Source organism: Rana temporaria, chromosome 1 (assembly GCF_905171775.1).
Source record: "Rana temporaria chromosome 1, aRanTem1.1, whole genome shotgun sequence".
NCBI classification, from domain to species: domain Eukaryota; kingdom Metazoa; phylum Chordata; class Amphibia; order Anura; family Ranidae; genus Rana; species Rana temporaria.
The window spans coordinates 37,865,306-37,887,535 of NC_053489.1; positions in this window are offsets into that span (position 1 = coordinate 37,865,306).

Below are 22,230 nucleotides of genomic sequence, written 5' to 3' on the forward strand. Positions count from 1 at the left end.
CGTCCTTGCGACGTCATTTGGAGCAATGTACGCTGGGAAAATTTCCGGACGGCGCATGCGCTGTTCGATCAGCACGGGGACGCGCCTGATTTGAATAGTACACTCCCCCTAGCCGCGGAATTTACGATACGCCGCCGCAAGTTTTGAGGTAAGTGCTTTTTTAATTAAGCACTCGCCTCGAAAACGTGCGGCGGCGGATCGTAAATCAGATAGGTTACGCGGATCTAAAGATCCGCTAACCTATCTGAATCCGGCCCCATTGTCCTGGGATTGGATCTCCGGGATGTCCATCATAGGAGCCGGGTGTACCAAGATGGCTGACCGCTCCGGAGCTAGGCCGAAGCCGCAGCCTTTCCTAAGGCCGAGGCAGCAGTGCGCTCCACAGATCACGGATTCGTCACGATCCGTTGTATCACTAGTTTGCAACGGACGGCCCGTTGCGCGGGCCACATGGCAAGGTCTCGCGGGCCGGATTCGGCCCGCGGGCCTTGTGTTTGCCACCCCTGCTGTAGATTTTTTTAAACGTCGCCTATGGAGATTTTAAAGGGTAAAAGTTTGTCGGCATTCCACGAGCGGATGCAATTTTGAAGCGTGACATGTTGGGTATGAATTTACTTGGCGTAACATTATCTTTCACAATATAAAAAAAAATTGGGATAACTTTACTGTTGTCTTATTGTTTAATTAAATTATAAGTGTATTTTTTTCCCCAAAAAGTGCGCTTGTAAGACCACTGCGCAAATACGGCGTGACAAAGTATTGCATCGATCGCCATTTTATTCTCTAGGGTGTTAGAATAGAAAATATATATAATGTTTGGGGGTTCTAATTAGAGGGAAGGAGATGGCAGTGAAAATAGTGAAAAATGACATTTTAGAATTGCTGTTTAACTTGTAATGCCAACGGCCACCAACAGATGGCGCCAGCTGACAGACGGAAGAGCTTGGGACTTCACAAGGCCGCAAAGCCGCGGCCTCAATTACCGTCCGTCACGGGCCCGCCGTGATCGCGCGGCGGGGGGATGTGGTGGCGCACGGAGACACAGGATCCTGTGCCTCCGTGTGCCCCCACCGCGCGATCGCGGTGGCCGGTAATTGAGGCCGCGGCCTCAATTACCGGCGGGCCACAGGTCACAATTTCTTGTCCCAATTGCGACCTTGCGCCCGGATATTGTCGACCCCTGAAATAGGGGATAGTTTTATGGCATTTTTATTAATAATTTTGTTTTATTAGTGGCGATCTGCGATTTTTTTTATTTTTTTTATCAGGACTGCGACATTATGGTGGACACATCGGACGCTTTTGATGCTATTTTGGGACCATTGTCATTTATACCGCGATCAGTACTATAAATATTCACTAATTACTGTGTAAATGACACTGGCAGGGAAGGGGTTAAACACTAGGGGGCGTTCCAGGGGTTAAGTGTGTCCTAGGGAGTGATTCTAACTGAGTGGGGGCTGGGTTTCGAGTGACATGACAGTGATCACTGCTCCCGATGACAGGGAGCTGTGATCAGTGTCCTGTCACTAGGCAGAACAGGGAAATGCCTTGTTTACAAACGCATACATCGAGGTGGGCACGCACCCACAATGCCGCGATTTAGAGGGGATGTACCTGTACACCTATTTGAATTCAGAGCAGAATTGTCACTCTCATGTAGGCTGAGCCTGCTTGTACTATAGTGGGAGGAAAAGATGTTGCAAGGGGCGTGGCTATCAGTATTGTCACTGCTGATTTATAAGCCTGTACTTCACTTAGTCCCACCCACTGCTTTCTGGACTGGCAGAACTGACTGTGCTACCAATCCCCCCCCACCCACTCGGTGCCGCCGTGTCTGGCAGGGGAAGCATGTTAGACACAATTGAAGGAGGATTTGGATCAGTCAGGGAAGTTGTTGCTTGCATTACAAGGCTTCTGCATCACATAGTAACTGGATTTGGTTCTTGCACAGGAGCCTGTAGTTTTACTTTAACCGCTTGCCGATCAGCCACCATCATTATACTGCGGCAGGTTGGCCTCGGCTGCGCGAAGGTGTATGGCGGCCGCTTTAAGAGCAATTGCAGGAGCACGTTGCCGGAGCCGATCGCGTTCTGACAGGGGAGTAGTGAGAGATCGTCTTTTCCTAGTGATCACGAACAGCGATCTCTCTGTACTGACAGTCAGTCCCATCCCCCCCACAGTAAGAAACATCTCCCTAGGGGATACTTAACAGCTTGATTGCCCCCTAGTGTTAACCCCTTCCATACCAGTGTTATTTATACAGTAATCGGTGGCGATTTTTAGCTCTGATCGCTGTATAAATGTCACTGGTCCCCAAAAAGTGTCAAAAGTGTCCGATCTGTCCGCTGCAATGTCGCAGTCCCGCTAAAAATCGCTGATCGCCGCCATTACTAGTAAAATAATAATAAATAATAATAATAAAAATGCCATAAATATATCCCCTATTTTGTGAACGCTATAACTTGTGTGCAAACCAATAAATATATGCTTATTGCTCTTCTTTTTTTTTTTTTTTACCAAAAATATGTAGATGAATACACATTGGCCTAAACTAATTAGGAAATGTGGGCCAGATTCACATATAATTACGTTGCTCCTGGGCAGCGTAACGTATGTGATTTACGTTACACCGCCGCAGGTTTACAGCGTAAGTGCCTGATTCACAAAGCACTTACCTGTAAACTTGCGGCGGTGTAACGTAAATGCGCTCGGCGCAAGGCCGCCCAATTCAAATGGGACGGGCACCATTTAAATTAGGCGCATTCCCGCGACGAGCGTACTACGCATGCTCCGTCGGGTAAATTACCCCACGTGCATTGCGCTAAATGACGTCGCACCAACGCCATTTGCTTAGACGTTAACGTAAATGGTGTCCAGCGCCATTCACGGACGTCTTACGCAAACAACAACGTTTTTTAAATGTTGTCACGTGAACGACGGCCATACTTAACATGGCTTAGGACAACCAGGGCTAAGCCCTAATTTTACACGGCGCAACTCGACGGAAACAACGTACAGTTAGATCGACGGGCCGTTCGGACGTTCGGGGATCGCCGTAAGTATTCATTTGCATATTCTACGCTAGCCGCAATGGCCTCGCCACCTAGCGGCCGGCCTAGAATTGCATCCTTAAGATCCGACAGTGTAATTCAATTACACCTGTCGGATCTTAGGGCTAGCTATGCGTAACTGATTCTATGAATCAGTCGCATAGTTAGGACGGCCCTAACACAGAGATACGACGGCGTATCAGGAGATACGCCATCGTATCTCTTTGGTGAATCTGGCCCTGTGTTTTTTTATTTATTTGGATTTTTATTATAGCAAAAAGTAAAAAAATATGTTTTTTTTTCAAAATTGTCGGTCTTTTTTTGTTTATAGCGCAAAAAATAAAAACCGCAGAGGTGATCAAATACCACCAAAAGAAAGCTCTATTTGTGAGGAAAAAAAGAACGTCAATTTTGTTTGGGTACAGCGTCGCACGACTGCGCAAATGTCAGTTAAAGCGATGTAGTGCCGTATCGCATAAAAAAAATGGCCTGGTCATTAAGTGGTTAAATCTTCACCCTTAAAACCATATATAACATATTCTCTAATAAACGCAGCACAGCTGGTAACAAGGAATAAAAGAACCATTGGATGTGAGTGTGCAGGTCAGGAAGGATCTCCGCAGCAGAAATGTTAATAACCAGAGGACAGCGGCAAAGGCGGTTTTAAGGTCACAGAGAGCAGCGCGGCGCGGTGGCTTCATTATCCCACCATTCCTAATCAGCTGCCTCGTTTGGCTACAATGATAACGCAGACATTGCAGGTATATAGAGACAATTACGGCAGCCCTGGATGCATTCTGATATGTCAATGAACTGTCACTTATACAGAAAGATGCACCCCGGGTATACCTGCACTGGCATCTCCTTTGTATGGACAACATTCTGGACGTTGATAGCAGATTTCGAAATGCGTCCAATCAATTTTCTGATTCTAGCATGTCTGCCAGACAGCACTTCTTTGTGTAGCGCACCCCACGTAGGAGCCGCTGGTGAATCGGGATCCCCCGCCCTGCACAACCAGGCACACTTGAGACAGGGAACAGCCTGGCAACTTTGTTTTTGTGTTTTAGTTGGGGGTTAATAAACTTGGATGGGGATGGCATGTTTATGGGATGGGATGCCCACTTGACTCATCAGCAAAGAACTCTTCAGGGACACTTCAACTATATACAGTCTATATACACTCCTCTTCTGCCTCTTGCACCAACCTGCTTGCAGATCCTCAGTGGTGTCACCCTAGGAAAAGTCTATAGCAAAGGCCCCTTATAGACAGGGACCATGGGCCCTATAATTGGGAACAATGGGGTGACACCACTAGCACTTTCATTGCACTTGCTGCTGAGGTCACTGGTCCCACCACCAACTCTTCGGACTCTTCCAGCCCGCCTGGCTCTAGCAGCCCCTTTTACTAGCCCTCCTGGCTACATCCCACAGTCCTCCCAGACTGCACACTCACCAGCCCACCTGGCTGACTTCTCCTGGAGATCTCCTGGATGTGCTAGCTGGCTCCTGCTGTCCTCACTCTTGCTCCCATGCCTCTGGACAGGACTCCTCCTTGTGTTGTAAGAGGATCCCCTTCAGCCCCAAGCTCCATGCCCTGAGGTTACATCCTTCCCCCAGACTAGGGGGTTACCTTTCAAGGGCTACCAACAGTCTCCTCAGCACTCCATTTTTAGATTTACCCTGCCCCTGCTGGCCTGACCCTGAGTATTTAAGAGGGGCCCACCCTCTGCCAGCCCATTTTCTGGGGATTAGCTGGGGCCCTCCCAATGCTCCAATCAGCTCCTCATAACCTCCATCCCTTTCTTCTGGAAGCTTCTCCAAGGTTCCAGCAAGTAGGGGGAGGTACTAGAGGTGCTGCCTGATGAGTCCTCCAGCCTCCCTGAGTCGCTCACCCTGACCCAGATTCAACCCAGCCTGGCTCTCAGCCAGGCCACATTTACCTACACTACAACTAGCACACTTAGCTAGAGGGTTCTACACCCGTTAGAGTTATGGAGTACAATAGTGTCATCTCCATGCCCCCAGCTTGCTGATTGGACAGTGAAGGAGCAGCAACACGCCAATAAGTCACCATCTCTGCTCTCTCTGTTAGAACATTATCAGTACATTTACATGCAGGGCACTTGATTGGCTGCCAACCGACTGCCACGCCCAGTGTGAGTGATGCTGACAACATGATGTAAAGGTATGAATCATAACAAGGGGAGGGCACACAGAGCGCATCGCAGCTCCTGGGTCAAAAACAGACCTGGTCCAAAATGTGACCATACTAAAGCTGGAAGGTGTCTAGTGCCACAAAGCGTCAAAGAATAATTGCTGCAAAGACGGAAACCTCTGTAAGAGTTGAGCAGTACTGGTGCACTACTTTACAGGGAACCCCAGATTTTGGACCAGGTCTGTTTTTGACCCAGGAGCTGCGATGCGCTTTGCGTGCCCTCCCCTTCCCCATGTGGGGCGGGGCTGTGTGGGAGATCGGGCGGGTGCTCTCATCCCATCGGCGTCACGTCTTGCTCCCTTATGTGACGTCACATACTGGCGCCGCTGTGTGCGGGCCTTTATCTCCAACCCAGCCGGCTCGAGCTGGAGACGGTGGCGCTAGCTGTGGGCGGCTTTCATTACCGCCCATGCGCAGCCTGGCAAACGTGACGTCGGTGGTGAGCTCTGACACGCCCGGGACGCATTTAAGGCGTCCTCCTGGATCCGGCGCCCATCTCCACCTACATCCGCAGACGCCACAGCTTTTGACAAGCTCCTGCCTCCAGCACATTTAAGGTAATACCCATAATCTTAGCACTAAGGTCACCCTCTACACTTATTCCCATTATCTTGGTGAATCCTAATTGGACCTACTCTCCTCCTCCAGTTACCCACTCACTACCTCAATAACCACTGGCTGCGATGTGGAGATGTGTTGCTTGTGCTCCGGGGTGATGCCGATGTGCTTTCATGCTGTGCTTGGTTCCTCGCCACCCCAGCTCCTGGGGGAGACATATGCCCCCTGGTCCCCTTTCCCATACTGTACCCTGGTGTGATATACATTGTAAGTACTTGAATTGACATATTGTCCTTTCTGGTGCATCTGGTCCATACTTTGACGCAATCATACCTTAATATTTCAGATATCCCTAGCATCCGCCCCTGAGGAAGTGTTTTCACAGAAACGCGTCGGGCACTAAGGATGCAGTTACCTGCCTCAACAAGACGATACTCATCTATACTTGTTATGATTCATACCTTTACATCATGTTGTCATTTGCTGCTGAATTTACACCTGTATTCATGATTATGATTCATGATTATATTGTTTAATGAATTATGTCTATTGTTATATGTATATGTCCATGTAGGTTGTATCGTGTGCACTGACACATGTCATCTTCCATACATTAATACATCAAAACATTTTTATATACATTAAACTTGATTATTTTCATTTCTACTCCCCACCTGTGAACTGCTTCATTTAAAGTCCCACTGTCTTTCCTTTGTACACATGTAAACAAAGGCCACTCTGTTTCCTCTCATCCTGATAGGCAGCGAGAGGAAATAGATTATTTTCAGTGATCGCTAGTGTTTTTTTTTATATATACAGTACAGGGTCACCAGAGCAGCCAGCCAAAGTCCCTGATCACTAGCCATCCAAGTACAGTGTCACCATACCAGTGCAGTGAGCCGCAGTGTTCCTCATCACTGCCAAACCTTTACAGTGTCACCATACCAGTGCAATGAGCCACAGTGTCCCTGATCACCACCCCACCAGTCACAGTGTCACCATACCAGTGCAATGAGCCACAGTGTCCCTGATCACCACCCCATCAGTCAGTGTCACCATACCAGTGCAATGAGCCACAGTGTTTGTGATTAACTCCACACCAGGACCAGTGTCACTAGACCAGTGTAAGCCAGCAACAATGTACCTGATCGCTGTCACATAAGTCCCAGTGTCACCAGACCAATGTAAAGAACAGTGGGCCTAATCCTCAAAAACCCGGCGCAACGTAACTTTTTCCATTTAAGTTACACCGCCGCAAAATCTCTAACTAAGTGCCCGATCCACAAAGCACTTACCTAGAAATTTTGAGTGGTGTAACTTAAATCCGGCCGGCCCAAGGCGTTCCTCTTCTCCAGGGGGCGATTCCCATTTAAATGAGGCGCGCTCCAGCGCCGGCCGTACTGCGCATGCTCGTGACGTCATTTTCCCGACGTGCATAGCGCGAAATTACGTTACGTCGGGCTTTGTGGATTGCGACGGGACAATAAAGTTGCGTCGGGTAAAAAAAAAGATACGGCGCCAAAATTTTTTTTTTAAATTTAAAAAAAATCGCGTCGCGAGCAAGAAAGGTCTGTTTTTACAAGGTGTAAACAGTTTACACCTTGTAAAAGCAGCCCTAATTTTGCGTTTGCAAAATAAAACTTACGGAGAAAAAACGAAGCTGAAAAGCTTTGTGGATCTCCGTAAGTCCTAATTTGCATACCCGAGGCGGCATTTCGACCTGAAATGCCCCCAGCGGCGGATGCGGTACTGCATCCTAAGATCCGACAGTGTAATTCAATTGTGGTGACCGGGGAGGGTGAGCCCCACGGCCACACACATGCGCTTGATGGTTAGCTACTTGGTTCTTGGGGCTAGGAGCCCAGGGTCAGGTGGTATTAACCCTTAGTGAGGGTCAGATGGTATTAACCCTCTCTGTCACGTGACGCCACTGTAGTCTTGGAATACCCCGGGAAACTACAGCTCCGGGGGCCCCCGTATCCCCGCTAGTTAGTATGGTAATAACACAGTCCACAACAGGGGTTAATACAACAAATGCTTTACTGGCATGAAGGCAGGTGTCAAAATCTTCACAGCGTTTAAACAGGGTGTCGCAGAGGCTCTACAGACAGTCTCTAGAGGATCACACAGCTGATAATGCTTGAGTTTGGCTGATCACATATAAATATACTCGGCTGCAGAGGCCGGATTAGTAATTCAGGGCCTATGCTTAACTAGGCTGAAAAATAGATACACTTACTGAAGTGTCAGTAGACTTGAGGCTTTTCGCCGGAATAACGGATTGATCCGATAAATGAGCTGAAGTACTGGTCCTGTAGGATTTAGGGATGCTCCATGCTTTGCTGTATTTTCTCCTGAACTGGAGGCTTCTGGCCTGCACTACTTCCCTGACTGTGTTTTGCTCTGCTCTCCAGGAACTGTGTGTAGCTCTAGACTGGTCTAAACAGGAAGTACAATCCCTTATAAGGGCCTGATGAGACTGAAACCCATTGGTTGAGAGCTCTGGATCATAGAGACTGCCTTGTAGTATAACACAACATAATAAGGTCTTGTCTAGCATTTGATCCTCCCGACTCTAATACACTCTGACTGAACATGAGATGGTAATACACTCTGACTGAACATGAGATGGTTGACTAAACCTCTTAAAGCTATACACACCTAATAAACGTATTATCAACCATAACAGTATATAAATCACATCATAACTAGCTGAGTCCCTGCAGGGGAGATCCCACAAGCCGAGGGCCTCAATCTGGCAGGGACTACAACAAATACCTGTACTGGGACACCACACAATTACACATGTCGGATCTTCGTCCTAACTATGGAAAACTGATTCTGTGGATCAGTTCCATAGTTAGGAACAGGGATACGACGGAGTAACAGCAGTTACTCCGTTGTATCTCTTTTGAGGATTTGGCCCAGTGTTCTTAACTGCTAGCCACACCAGTCCCAGTGGCGTGTAAGCCAGTAACAGTGGGCCAGATTCACAAAAGGGATACGACGGCGTATCTCCTGATACGCAGTCGTATCCCTGTTTCTATCTATGCAACTGATTCATAGAATCAGTTACGCATAGATATCCCTAAGATCCGACAGGTGTAATAGTTTTACACTGTCGGATCTTAGGATGCAGTACCGCGGCCGCCGCTGGGGGGAGTTTGCGTCGTAAACCAGCGTCGGGTATGCAAATTAGCAGTTACGGCGCCGCAAGTGTTAGTTTGCCGTCGCAAAGATAGGGCACCTTTTACAAAGTGTAAAATTAGTACACCATGTAAAAGTATACCCGTCTTTCCCACGTCGCTTTTGAATTAAAAAAATAAATAAAAAATTCCCGGCGCAAGTCTTTTTTTCACGTTGCGATTCACAAAACGTCCGCGCGTCGTAATTTCGCGCAAAGCACGTCGGTAAATTTGCGTCGGGAGCATGCGCAGTACGTCCGGCGCAGGAGCGCGCCTAATTTAAATGGTACCCGCCCCATTTGAATTGGCCCGCCTTGCGCCGGACGGATTTAGGATACAACGCCGCAAATTTCCAGGTAAGTGCTTTGTGGATCGGTCACTTAGCCAGAAAATTTGCGGCGGTGTAACCTAAATCAGTTAAGTTACGCTGCGCTCGGGCTACGTGAATCTGGCCCAGTGTTCCTAATTGCCTCCACATCAGTATAGTGTCACCAGACCAGTGTAAGCCAGAAGCAGTGTTCTTGATTACCGCCACATGAGTCCCAGTGTCACCAGATCAGTGCAGCCAGCAACAATGTTCCTGATCACTGCCATAGGAGGCCAAGTGTCACCAGGTCAGTGTAAGCCAGTAACAGTGTTCCTGATCCCAGCACACCAGTCCCAGTGTTGGCATTGTGGCCACCAACAGTGTCCCCGATCGCTGCCACACCAGTTCTGGTGTCACCAGACCAGTGTAAGCCATACAAAGTGATCCTGATCGCTGCTACACCAGTTCTGGTGTCACCAGTGTAAGCCAGACACGGTATTCTTGATCATGGCACACCAGTCCCAGTGCGGCCAGCAACCGTGTTCCTGATTGCTGTCACACCAGTCCCAATGTCCCCAGACCAGTGCAGCCAGCAACACTTTTTCTGATCGCTGCCACACCAGTCTTAGTATCACCAAACCTGCAGCAGTATTCCGGATCGCTGCCACACCAGTTCTGGTGTCACCAGACCAGTGTAAGCCAGAAACGGTATTCTTGTTAATGGCACACCGGTCCCAGTGTGGCCAGCAACAGTGTTTCTGATTTCTGTCACACCATTCCCAGTGTTGCCAGTGTGGTCAGCAACAGTGTTCCTGATTGCTGTCACACCAGTCTCAATGTCCCCAGACCAGTGCAGCCAGCAACAGTATTTCTGATCGCTGCCACACCAGTCTCAGTGTCACCGGACCAATGTATGCCAGCAGCAGTGTTCCTGATCGCTGCTACACCAGTCCCTTTGTCACCAGACCAGTGTTAACTAGTAACAGTGTCCCTGATTCCCACCACACCAGTCCCAGTGCCACCAGACCAGTGTAAGCAAGTAACAGTGTCCCTAATTCCCACTACACCAGTCCCAGTGCCACCAGACCAGTGTAAGAAAGTAACAGTGCTTCTGATTGCTGCCACACCAGTCCCAATGTCACCAAATCAGTGTAAACCAGCCACAGTGTCCTTGAGTGCTGCCACACCAATCCCAGTGTTGCTAGACCAGTGCAGCCAGCAACAGTGTTCCTGATCCTTGCCGCCTGTACTGACCCTAATCTTTTAATTGACCATATTTCTGTATCTGTAACCTGTGTGTATCTGCCTCTTTTTTTGGGGGGCTCCTAAAACAATAGTAAAACAAATATTTAAAATATACAATTGTAAAAAATAAAATAACAAAAATAATAACTACTGACACCCTCAGTATATATACATATGCACATACGCATAAGTGTTTAAAGGGGTTGTAAAAGAAAATATTTTTTTTCCCTAAATAGCTTCCTTTACCTTAGTGCAGTCCTCCTTCACTTACCTCATCCTTCCATTTTGCTTTTAAATGTCCTTATTTCTTCTGAGAAATCCTCACTTCCTGTTCTTCTGTCTGTAACTCCACACAGTAATGTAAGGCTTTCTCCCTGGTGTGGAGAAAGCCTCTTGAGGGGGCGAGCAGGAGTGTCAGGACGCCCACTAACACAAAGCTACTTTCTCTATCTGCAAAGTAGAGAGTGTCCTGACTTGCATGCTCGCCCCCTCCCCCCTCAAGAGGTTTTCTTCACACCAGGGAGAAAGCCTCACATTACTGTGTGGAGTTACAGACAGAAGAACAGGAAGTGAGGATTTCTCAGAAGAAATAAGGACATTTAAAAGCAAAATGGAAGGATGAGGTAAGTGAAGGAGGACTGCACTAAGGTAAAGGAAGACATTTTTTTTCCCTTTACAACCCCTTTAAGCTTTGGGGGGCACACCCTAATGCAACAAGCTGTGCACACCTATGATTTTACATTTAGTTCCACTTTAATATGAATTTATTCTTTTACTGAACATATTATCTTTATGATTGTAAGCGGCAGGGCCCTCTGTTCTCTCTTGAATTGAATTGTATTGTAACTGCACTGTCTCTCTCTATTTTGTAAAGTGCTGCACAAACTGTTGACGCTATATAAATCCTGTACAATATTAATAATATTTAGTAAGGTAAGTGTAGTTTGCAGCTTTTGTACTCTGCATTTTCAATCATGGCCACTAGATGGTGTTGGTGAGCTAAGAGAATGTCAGCCGCTACTAATGGCGCTTGAATGGGAAAAGTACAAACTTTTAAAAAGTTACTAAACTGGGTGTAGACAGCGGAAAATATGAGCTGGGTCTCAGCAAAGCTGAAAGCTCTTAAAATAGCGCACGCGAAGGCACGTTAAAAAGACAGATGGCCTATTACTTTAAATGAAACCTGTACTGGAATTAATACAGAGGACTTAAAAAATCCTGGTGTACACTGGTGCATTTTTGCTGCACTTTTACTTTGCTAAAATAAAAAAATAAAACAAGAAAATGTTTCCCTTTAAATCGAATGGGACTTTTCACACCACTGCGCTGCGGGTGTGGTGTGTTTTGAAAAGTCTTGCTTGCAGCATTTTTAGTGCAGTTTTCAAAACCGCACCAAAAACGCTGCTGCCTATTGAAATGAATAGAAAACATGGCAAAAATGCATGAAAAAAACGCTTCTGTGTTGCGGTTTTTGAGTCACGTGTCCAAGCTTCACAGGTGCGTGCTGGGTAATAGGCAACCAGAAAACGCACCGGAAATGTATCAAAAACACAGCAAATACGCATATGCATTTTTGGTGCATTTTTTATTTTCAATGCAGTGATGTGAAATCAGCCTTAATGTGTTGCTGGTCAGAAAGTACTGAAGACAATAGACCAGGGAAGTGCAGTCAGGGGATGCAGGTGAGGCATAAAAAACAAACAAAAAAACATTGAGCTTCGAGGGTTGTAGCTTGGTGACCTGGTGGTCACAATCTTGGGTGGTGGGTTACTGAAGTCCTAGCCCACCACTGGTCAAAATGTGGGGCTCCTGTCACCTATAGTTCCGGAGATACAGGGCTTCTTGTGAATACAGAGCGGCCAGTTTAAATACAAGCTGGCACACACTGGCCCAGATTCAGTAAGCAATTGCGCCTGCGTAACCATAGTTACTCAGCGCAATTGCTGACTTGCGCCGGCGTAACGAGTTCTCCTGATTCAGAGAACTCGTTACGCCGACTGCAGCCTAAAATCTGCGTGGCATAAGGCTCTTATGCCACGCAGATTTTAGGCTGCATTCTTGCGTTGACCGCTAGGGGGCGCTCCCATTGTGGTCAGCGTATAGTATGCAAATTGCATACTTACGCCGATTCACAATGTTGCGCGCCCCCTGCGTACGCAAGTTACGTCGGTTGCGTACGGCGTCTTAAGCGTAAGGCAGCCCATGCTAAAAGCAGGGGCAACCAATGCTAAAGGATACCCGGCGTTCCCGCGTCGCGACGTTCGAATTTTACGTTGTTTGCGTAAGTGAATCATGAATGGCGCTGGACGCCATTCACGTTCACTTTGAAGCAAATGACGTCCTTGCGACGTCATTTGCCGCAATGCACGTCGGGAAAGATTCCCGACGGAGCATGCGCTGTACGCTCGGCGCGGGAGCGCGCCTAATTTAAATGATTCCTGCCCCCGGCGGGATCATTTACATTGCGCGCACTTACGCCGGGAAATTTTGCCGGCGCGCCCTCGCAATTTACGGAGCTACTGCTCCGTGAATCGAGGTCAGCGCAAATTATTTGCGGGGGCGTAGGGCAAAATCGTTGCCCTGTGCCTCCGCAAATAATGCGCAAGTCGTACCTGAATCCAGGCCACTGTTTGCAGCAGACTGAGAGGATGAGCTCACAGTGCCTCTCACTTCTTGTCAGAAGCACTGAGCTCAATGGACAGCTTGGAGCTTTAGACCAATGGTAAAGCACCTTTGGTCGAAGCTGTCCAATAAAAATGCTGCAGTGAAGGCTCTCCTCTCACTGCAGTGTCATAGAAGGGGGCATATATCTAAAAGACAAATGTTCCCTCCCAGCCCAGCCCTCTTAACTAGAAGGAAAAAGCATGGGTATAAGATTTACTCACAATCACACAGTTAAAAGGGAGAATGAGAATCTGCTGCTGCTGAAAAGGTACAAGCGAAATCACATATTATTATGCTATACGTTATAAGATAATAATTTATTATTTACTGTGAAATTACTGGTTGAAAGTTATAACTTCAAAGTTCCATAATTCGTCCGTTAAGCCACTTGCTTGAGTACAGTTTTTGAAAATATAGTTTGCAACGTAGTGCACCCCAACCCAATACGCTGCAATGCATGGGTGTTGCCTTAGTATATTGGGGTACCATTCAAAATGAATGGCAGCACAACATATGTAATGTGAGTTGAAATATAAATGGCTACAGCTTAGGGACAATTAATATTTTTAGAACACAATAACATGGCGTAAATACATTTCTTGGGTTCAAGTCCTTTTTAAAGCTACCCCCCTGTCATCCCATTTCTTTCTCTGTTATAATAGTTCCTTGTGCCTATTTTATATCATTTAAACGGTTTATTCATTTTTACATTGATACCTTATATTTGTTTTTAAATTTATATTTTGATAATTTTTTTCACAAATAAACACCTAATACTCCCATGGCACCAGATTCACAGAGCACTATGTTGTTTCTAAAATGAGAGCACAGCAGGAGCTGTTTGTTTTTAGTCTCTCTCTCTCTCTCTCTCTCTCTCTCTCTCTCTCTCTCTCTCAAATCTCATAAAAATTGCCTGCACAAACAGGGAGGGAATTAGGGGGCAAGGAGTTGCTGTTATGACTCATTCAATTGAGCAGAACATGGTTCAGAGACACAAAGGCCCCATCTGTATAGCGTACACCTTCGGACTGTTACAAATAAATTACTATTCCAAGTATTCTGATAATCAGGAAGCATGGGGCTTTTCCCTAAAGCAGTAATATAGACTATTATTGACTGAGCTTGTGTTTTGCCAAGGTTTCCCTGCATGGTAAATTTAATCTGGGAATATTGGGCCAGATCCTCAAAAGGGATACGCCGGCGTATCTACTGATACGCCGTCGTATCCCTGTTTCTATCTTTGGAACTGATCCACAGAATCAGTTTCCAAGAGATAGACAGAAGATCCGGCAGGTGTAATAGTTTTACACTGCCGGATCTTAAGATGCAGTACCGCGACCGCCGCTGGGGGCATTCATCGTCGAAATTACGCGTCAGGTATGCTAATGAGGAGTTACGTCGATCCTCAAAGCTTTTTCGCGTTCGCTACGTCGCCTCTACGTTAGTTTCCTGTCGCTTAGTTACACTTTTGTAAAGCAGCCCTACTTTTACACAGCAGGCGTACTGCTGTGTAAAGTATGGCCGTCCTTCCCGCGTCAAATTTTTTAATTTTACGTCGATTACGTAAGCCGTATGGGAATACGGATATACGCTACGCGCCGATCAAAAAATGACGTCACGTCGCGCAAAGCACGTCGGGAAATTTGCGTCACAAGCATGCGCAGTACGTCCGGCGCTGGAGCGCGCCTAATTTAAATGGGAATCGCCCCATTAGATTAGGAACGCCTTGCGCCGGACGGATTTGAGTTACACCGCCGCAAATTTCTAGGTAAGTGTGTCGTAGATCGATACCTAACTTAGGAAATTTACGGCAGTGTAACTTAAATCTGTTAAGTTACGTTGCGCTGCGGGGCTGTGGATCTGGCCCATTGATTCCATTTTCTTCATAGCAAAGTACACAATATTGGTTTTGGTGCTCTTGATGCTGAGGATTTAAACCGTGTCAAAGTAATTTGTATATAAATACTCTAAGAGCCGGTTCACACTGGGGCGACTTGTCAGGCGACTCAGCCACCTGACAAGTCGCGCTCCGCTCTATTCAATGGAACCGTTCTAATAGGAGCGACTCAAGTCGCTCCGACTTAGAAAAAGGTTCCTGTACGACTTCGGGGGCGACCTGCATTGACTTCAATACAGAAGTCATTTTGCAAGTCGCCTCTGAAGTTATCTTGAGATCGCCTTGCCGAGTCGCCCCCAAAGTCGTTCCGACCTTTGTGAACCGGCTCTTAGCCTCTGACCTCCTACTGTTATCGGCTCCTTCATTCAATAACAGCATTTGAAAATGGCTGCCGTTACCACGTGTGAACAAGCATCGGCCAGCACTGCAACATGTTTTGTACGTTATTTTGGAAACATTTTTGAACGTTTTTAAAGAATTTTGTATGATGTGTCCTGTGACACCATTTCCTTATTAATCACTAATGCATTGGAGACTGGGCGGTGAAAACGCTTGCCAGAATATGTAGCAAACAAGTAAGTGCTTCTGGAGATGGTCCATCGTGCTGTAATGTTGGAGATGGCACTCATGGACTCTCATCTCCTCCTCCCAATATAAATCTCATCTCCTCCTCCCTATTTAAATCTAATCTTCTCCTCCCAATACAAGTCTAATCTTCTCCTCCCAATACAAGTCTAATCTCCTCCTCCCAATATAAATCTAATCTCCTCCTCCCAATATAAATCTAATCTTCTCCTCCCAATACAAGTCTAATCTCCTCCTCCCAATACAAGTCTCATCTCCTACTCCCAATACAAGTCTCATCTCCTACTCCCAATATAAATCTAATCTCCTCCTCCCAATATAAATCTAATCTCCTCCTCCCAATACAAGTCTAATCTCCTCCTCCCAATACAAGTCTCATTCATCTCCTCCTCCCAATACAAGTCTAATCTCCTCCTCCCAATACAAGTCTAATCTCCTCCTCCCAATACAAGTCTAATCTCCTCCTTCCAATACAAGTCTCATCTCCTACTCCCAATACAAGTCTCATCTCCTCCTCCCAATACAAATCTAATCTTCTCCTCCCAATACAAGTCTAATCTCCTCCTCCCTATTTAAATCTAATCTTCTCCTCCCAATACAAGTCTAATCTCCTCCTCCCAATACAAGTCTAATCTCCTCCTCCCAATACAAGTCTAATCTCCTCCTCCCAATACAAGTCTCATCTCCTCCTCCCAATATAAATCTAATCTTCTTCTCCCAATACAAGTCTCATCTCCTCCTCCCAATATAAATCTAATCTTCTCCTCCCAATACAAGTCTAATCTCCTCCTCCCTATTTAAATCTAATCTTCTCCTCCCAATACAAGTCTAATCTCCTCCTCCCAATACAAGTCTAATCTCCTCCTCCCAATACAAGTCTAATCTCCTCCTCCCAATACAAGTCTCATCTCCTCCTCCCAATACAAGTCTAATCTCCTCCTCCCAATACAAGTCTCATTCATCTCCTCCTCCCAATACAAGTCTAATCTCCTCCTCCCAATACAAGTCTAATCTCCTCCTCCCAATACAAGTCTAATCTCCTCCTCCCTATTTAAATCTAATCTTCTCCTCCCAATACAAGTCTAATCTCCTCCTCCCAATACAAGTCTAATCTCCTCCTCCCAATACAAGTCTAATCTCCTCCTCCCAATACAAGTCTCATCTCCTCCTCCCAATATAAATCTAATCTTCTTCTCCCAATACAAGTCTCATCTCCTCCTCCCAATATAAATCTAATCTTCTCCTCCCAATACAAGTCTAATCTCCTCCTCCCTATTTAAATCTAATCTTCTCCTCCCAATACAAGTCTAATCTCCTCCTCCCAATACAAGTCTAATCTCCTCCTCCCAATACAAGTCTAATCTCCTCCTCCCAATACAAGTCTCATCTCCTCCTCCCAATATAAATCTAATCTTCTTCTCCCAATACAAGTCTCATCTCCTCCTCCCAATATAAATCTAATCTCCTCCTCCCAATATAAATCTAATCTTCTCCTCCCAATACAAGTCTAATCTCCTCCTCCCAATACAAGTCTAATCTCCTCCTCCCAATACAAGTCTAATCTCCTCCTCCCAATACAAGTCTCATCTCCTCCTCCCAATACAAGTCTCATCTCCTCCTCCCAATACAAGTCTCATCTCCTACTCCCAATACAAGTCTCATCTCCTACTCCCAATACAAGTCTCATCTCCTCCTCCCAATACAAGTCTCATCTCCTCCTCCCAATACAAGTCTCATCTCCTACTCCCAATACAAGTCTCATCTCCTCCTCCCAATACAAGTCTCATCTCCTACTCCCAATACAAGTCTCATCTCCTACTCCCAATATAAATCTCATCTCTGATGCCCCGTACACACGATCGGATTTTCCGTCGGAAAAACCTTTTGAATGTTTTTCCCGACGGAATTCCGCTCAAGCTTGGCTTGCATACACACAGTTATACAAAAGTAATCTGAACTTTCGACTGTCAAGAACGCGGTGATGTACAACACTATGATGAGCCAAGAAAATTAAGTTAAATGCTTCCAAGCAGGCGTCCAATTTTTTCCGAGCACGCGTTGGAATTTTGCGCGTAGGAATTGCTACAGATGAACGGAATTTGCAATAGCAATTTTTTCTGTAGGAAAATTTGAGAAGCAGCTCTCAATCTTTTGTTGGCGGAAATTCCGACAGCAAAAGTCCAATGGAGCCTACACATGGTCGGAATTTCAGACCAAAAGCTCACATCGTACTTTTCCTGTTGGAATTTCCGATCGTATGTATGCGGCATTACTCCCAATATAAGTCTCATCTCTTTCTCCCAATATAAGTGTCATCTCTTTCTCCCAATATAAGTCTCATCTCCTCCTCCCAATATAAGTCTCATCTCTTTCTCCCAATATAAGTCTCATCTCCTCCTCCCAATATAAGTCTCATCTCTTTCTCCCAATATAAGTCTCATCTCCTCCTCCCAATATAAGTCTCATCTCTTACTCCCAATATAAGTCTAATTTTCTCCTCCCAATACAAGTCTAATCTCCTCCTCCCAATACAAGTCTAATCTTCTCCTCCCAATATAAGTCTAATCTCCTCCTCCCAATACAAGTCTCATCTCCTACTCCAAATACAAGTCTCATTCATCTCCTACTCCCAATACAAGTCTCATCTCTTACTCCCAATATAAGTCTAATCTTCTCCTCCCAATACAAGTCTAATCTCCTCCTCCCAATATACAGTGCCTTGCGAAAGTATTCAGCCCCCTTGAACTTTGCGACCTTTTGCCACATTTCAGGCTTCAAACATAAAGATATAAAACTGTAATTTTTTTTAGAACAATCAACAACAAGTGGGACACAATCATGAAGTGGAACGAAATTTATTGGATATTTCAAACTTTTTTAACAAATAAAAAACTGAAAAATTGGGCGTGCAAAATGATTCAGCCCCCTTAAGTTAATACTTTGTAGCGCCACCTTTTGCTGCGATTCGAGCTGTAATTCGCTTGGGGTATGTCTCTATCAGTTTTGCACATCGAGAGACTGATATTTTTGCCCATTCCTCCTTGCAAAACCGCTCCACTACAGTGAGGTTGGATGGAGAGCGTTTGTGAACAGCAGTTTTCAGTTATTTCCACAGATTCTCGATTGGATTCAGGTCTGGACTTTGACTTGGCCATTCTAACACCTGGATATGTTTATTTGTGAACTATTCCATTGTAGATTTTGCTTTATGTTTTGGATCATTGTCTTGTTGGAAGACAAATCTCCGTCCCAGTCTCAGGTCTTTTGCAGACTCCATCAGGTTTTCTTCCAGAATGGTCCTGTATTTGGCTCCATCCATCTTCCCATCAATTTTAACCATCTTCCCTGTCCCTGCTGAAGAAAAGCAGGCCCAAACCATGATGCTGCCACCACCATGTTTCACAGTGGGGATGGTGTATTCAGGGTGATGAGCTGTGTTGCTTTTACGCCAAACATAACGTTTTGCATTGTTGCCAAAAAGTTGGATTTTGGTTTCATCTGACCAGAGCACCTTCTTCCACATGTTTGGTGTGTCTCCCAGGTGGCTTGTGGCAAACTTTAAACAACACTTTTTATGGATATCTTTAAGAAATGGCTTTTCTCTTGCCACTCTTCCATAAAGGCCAGATTTGTGCAGTATACAGGGACTGATTGTTGTCCTATGGACAGAGTCTCCCACCTCAGCTGTAGATCTCTGCAGTTCATCCAGAGTGATCATGGGCCTCTTGGCTGCATCTCTGATCAGTCTTCTCCTTGTATGAGCTGAAAGTTTAGAGGGACGGCCAGGTCTTCGTAGAGAAGTCTCATCTCTTCCTCCTGATTTAAGTTTCATATCTTCCTCCCATAATAAGTCTCATCTCTTCCTCCCAATATAAATCTAATCTCTTTCTTCCCTATATACTGTAAGTCTTATCTCTTCCTCCCAGATGAAGTCTCAGGTCTTCCACCCAATATATGTCTCATCTCTTCCACCCAATATAAATCTCATCTCTTCTTCTCAATATAAATCTCATCTCTTCCTCCCAACATAAGTCTCATCTCTTCTTCTCAATATAAATCTCATCTCTTCCTCCCAACATAAGTCTCATCATTTTTCTCAATATAAATCTCATCTCTTCCTCCCAATATAAGTCTCATCTCTTCTTCTCAATATAAATCTCATCTCTTCCTCCCAATATAAGTCTCATCTCTTTCTCCCAATATAAGTCTCATCTCTTCTTCTCAATATAAATCTCATCTCTTCCTCCCAATATAGGTCTCATCTCTTTCTCCCAATATAGGTCTCATCTCTTTCTCCCAATATAAGTCTCATCTCCTCCTCCCAATATAAGTCTCATCTCTTTCTCCCAATATAAGTCTTATCTCTTTCTTTCCAATGTAAATCTCATCTCTTCCTCCCAATATAAGTCTCATCTCTTCCCCTCAATAAAGTTGTGCTAATTGCCCCAATCCTCAGCTTTACCAAACTGTGCTGAAGTTCCTAATGTTAATCCAAACTTGGCTGGAGTCAATAAGAGCCAAATATGTAAGATATGTTTTGGCCATTTTCAAGGCAAGGGATTGTCAACTAAATCACACAGGGGGCTGGGCACTATCATGGGAGACATATATGCTAATTTAAAAAAGTGGGGGGGGGAAGTAGGAGGAATCGGCAATACACAAAGTGATTAGGGTATGCCAAGGCACACCTGGCACATCCCTGCGCACGTCTATGGACTGGTGTATACCTGTGTACAGCCATTGGTTTCTATGGGTGGCTGCACACAGCACCTGCAGCTCTAAGGTGGGGAAATACACCTGAATTTTACGTCATGTGGCTCCAGATGTCTGCATGCATGAGGCCAAATCTAGGGGTGCAACGGATCAAAAAACTCACGGATCGGATCGATCCTCGGATCAGGAGTCACGGATCGGATCATTTTCGGTTCAATAAAAAAAAAAAAAAACACAACAAAAGTTTTGTCTTTTTATATTTTTATTCATATTTTTTTTTTACTACCAATGGTGGCGATCAGCGTTTTTTTTTCGTGACCGCGACATTATGGTGGACACATCGGACAATTTGTACACATTTTTGGGACCATTACAGTGGGTAAAATGGCAATTACAGTGTTACTGTTTTACTAGTGTGGGGGCAATGTTGGCTATGGCTATTGTTAATAGCCATAGCCAACATTGCCCCCACACTAGTAAAACAGTAACACTGTAATTGCCATTTTTGCCACTGTAATAATAGTCATAGCCAACATTGCCCCCACACTAGTAAACAGTAACACTGTGTGTATAGCCATTTTCCCCCTGTAATAGCCATTAGCCAACTCACTGTACTGATGTACTCGGTCCGTCTCACTGTACTCAGGTTGCATGCAGAGTCAGCGCGCTCTTGCAGAATAAAAAAGATCCACGAGCAGAGGGAGGGGTGATGACGTCAGCGCGCACTACCGCCGAGTGTACCAAGATGGCCGACCGCTCCGGAGCTAGGCCGAAGCCGCTGTCTTTCCTAAGGATGTGCCGATCCGAACAGGTCGACCCGTTCGGATCGCGGATCGGGCACGATCCGTTGCACCCCTAGCCAAATCCAATCTAATATGGCAGCGTCAAAAAAATGTCTCTCAGTATCCTTGGTGGTTTTGATGAACTCCAAGTCTTGTCATATAAATAATAAAAACATAAAACAACACAATTTAAATACCTATATACATTTTAAAAGATATACACAATAAAAGTGACTTAAAACCATTATAGTTTCTCTGTAACTTTAAATTTGTACTTTAATACTTTTAACCTCCTAAGCCCTAAGGGTTCGTTCACGCCGGCACATAAATTCATACATTGGCGCGGAGGGTTGTGTTTATACGCCCGGGGAATGACAGGTGTTCCGTGCAGCCAGCCTGTCAAGATCAATGACAGCCTGAGAGACACAATGGCTGTACAGATCTTCTCCCATATGCCAATATTTACACCCATACAGGGATGGATGCAGATAGACTGTGTCCAGAGCTGTGTGTTTGTCCCTGTGTGGGATGTGCAGGAAGGTCTGTACAGCTGTTGCATCTCAGGCTGTCATTGATCTTGACAGGCTGGCTGCGCAGAACACCTGGCATTCCCCGGGTACATAAACACAACCCTCTGCTCAGATGTACTGGTCTATGCACCTCTGTGAATGAATGCTTTTCTAAATTAAATGGGATCCAATGCTTTACCAATGCAAGGTAAAGCAACAGGTGCAGTTTATTTCTCAACCTACCCTCTCCACATAATGGGCTGGATTCAGAAAGATCAGCGGATCTTTCTGCTGGCTTAACGTATCTCCGATACGTTACGCCGCTGTAACTTTGGGTGCAAGTTCTGTATTTAGAAAGAACTTGCGCCCTTAGTTACGGCGGCGTAACGTATGTGTGGCGGCGTAAGCCCGCTTAACTCAAATGGGGATGTTGGGGGCGTGTTTTATTTAAATTTGACTTGACCCCGCATTTTTTAGTTTTTTTTTGAACGGCGCATGCGCCGTCCGGAAAATA